Source organism: Vombatus ursinus, unplaced genomic scaffold (genome assembly GCF_900497805.2).
Source record: "Vombatus ursinus unplaced genomic scaffold, bare-nosed wombat genome assembly UNPS02014264.1, whole genome shotgun sequence".
In the NCBI taxonomy this organism is placed as follows: Eukaryota; Metazoa; Chordata; class Mammalia; order Diprotodontia; family Vombatidae; genus Vombatus; species Vombatus ursinus.
This window is the reverse complement of record NW_020954042.1, coordinates 3146-5608: the sequence shown is the minus strand read 5'-3', so window position 1 is coordinate 5608 and position 2463 is coordinate 3146. Positions and strand designations below refer to the sequence as shown.

Genomic DNA, 2463 nt, shown 5'->3' with positions numbered 1-2463 from the left:
GAAAGGGAATAATATTGATGAAGAAACTGAGTGTTTAAATGACACAGGAGATCATGATAGCATTCAGAGATGAAGTGACTTGTCCAAGCCATATGTGTAAGTGTATGATCCTAGATTTGAACTTTGGTATTAATAACTCTAGGTCCAAAACTTTATGTGCTGAAATATCTAATTACTTAACAAATCTCTTTGTATGACTCTTGGATTCTGTATCTGATCCTGTTTCTGACCCAGTTTGCATTACATATACAGCACTACTTTCAACTACTTTCCAGTCATGCAACTCCACTCCCTATATCCTGCATGTCAGTTTTGTTTCTGGCCTGCAAATAGTTCAGAGAATTCCCAATCATGGCCAACCCTCACACTCCAGACTCAGATAAATGAATTATACCATGGAACTTACTTGGTTTCATCACATAACTGGGACAGTAAGGGGAATTTTCAACAAAGAGCTGAAGATACTATAAAATGTCAGATGAAAAAGAGCATGATTCCCCTGAAGGAAGATTGTGTGTGTGCCTGTGTGTGTGTATGTGTGTGAGATTTAACTCTGCAGGGAGAACAAATTCATTGAGAAGAGTTCTCACAAACCAAATCATGTCTCTCTATTCTGAGTCTGTGGTGTAATACAGTTAGATGACGCTGTCAAAATTCGATTTTGGAATATCAAGGCATTTTTAATTTGCCTCATTTTAATTCAGATTTTTTTTTCTTTAGTGAACAAAACAATCTATTGTTGGTCTCATTTTGTGGGTATACCCTAACAAAAGAAAACCTGACCACCTATTCACATGGCATCAAGCAATCATTCATCAGTGACTGAGTTCACCTTACAAAGTTTCTCTGAAAATCCTCAAGTTCAGATCTTCCTCTTCAGCCTCTTCTTAGGACTTTTCATAGTGGATTTCACAGGTAACTCCCTCGTTGTCATTGTGATCATTCTAAATCCAGGACTGTATAATCCCATGTACTTTTTCCTTCTAAATTTGGCCTTCTTGGATGTTCTGTCTGCCTCACTGTGGTGACCAAGTTGCTGCAGAATCTAATGACCAAGAACACCATTTCCTATGGTGGCTGCATAGCTCAGATCTATTTCCTAAGTTGGTATTTGGTGTCAGAGCTCTTGCTTTTCACAGCCATGGCGTATGATTGGTATCCAGCCATCTGCCATCTCCTCCACTATAGCACTATTATGAGAAAGGCAGCTTGCTGCCTCATAGCATCTGCAGTGTGGGCTATCAGTGGGATCAATACAACAATACACAGCATGTTGATTCTTCACTTGTCTTTTTGTGGCCCCAATGTCATTGATCATTTCTTTTGTGAGATTCTTCCTTTATTGCCTCTCTCTTGCTCCTCAACCTATGTCAACAATGTAATGATAATTATAGCAGACATGTTACTTGCTGTTTTCAATTTTCTGCTCATTCTTGTGTCCGATGGTTTCATCATCTCCAGCATCTTGAAGATCTGGACCAAGGAAGGGAAGAAGAGAGCATTTTCCACGTGTTCCTACCACCTTATTGTGGTCACCATGTATTGTTGCCCTATAATTTATATCTACATTCTTCCTGGTTTGGGTCACTCTCTGAAGGAAGGCAAAGTAGCCTCAGTGTTTTATACCATAATGACCCCAGCCTTGAACCCTCTGATCTACTCCCTGAGAAACAAGGATGTGAAAATAGCCCTCGAGAAATTATGTCCCTTCTTAGGAAATAATTGGCCATTTGGCAAACTGATATAGCTCAGAACAATGGGATTAAGAGTATCTTTGAGAGAGAAAAATGTACATAGATCAGAGCTTTACATATCATTTCTTCTGGTAGACAAAGCTCCTGAACTCAGGATGTGTTCTTATGTGAAACAGTTAACTCCCTCGTTAAATTTTTTTGAATACATAATGAAGGAAAAGTCAGAATGTCTCCAAAGAATAGCACAGCAACAAAGTGCCACAGAATGTCATATCCATGGTTTGAACTGAATAGAATTTTGTTGCCAAATCATATTTTCAAAGATAATTTATTTGAAGGTATGGTTGACTGTTTCCTCTGATGTCAAATATTTGTGTGAGACATATTGGAGTTATTATTTGAACCTGATAGCCTTCAGGTGCAGTGGAAAAGGCCTCAATTAGGTCTCTTACACCACAAGAGGACTTCCTTTGATTTAACTGAGGAGTAAAGAAAAGGCCTGTCCTTGCTTTCTCTCTTCATGCAAAAGCAAGAGTTTCAACTAAGGCTCCTTGTATTAGAGAACTTTGGTGACTGTGGTACTGGAAAACACATAAAGAAAGACTAGAAGTATAGAAAGGTCCTCAACTTGATTCTATCTCCAGAGTAAGGGAGATCTAGAACTCAGTTCCTTAGGCCTCAGCAAAAAAAAATGGATGAGCAAACAGAAAAAAAAGGTTTATTATACAAGAAATGATCAAAGTACAAACCCAGAAGATGAAAATAATAC

General features: G+C 38.4%; 1 pseudogene; it reads left to right on the top strand.

Moving 5' to 3' along the window:
• The first annotated feature begins 794 nt into the window (after positions 1-794).
• LOC114042125 lies at positions 795-1747 on the top strand (annotated as a pseudogene).
• Positions 1748-2463: the final 716 nt, after the last annotated feature.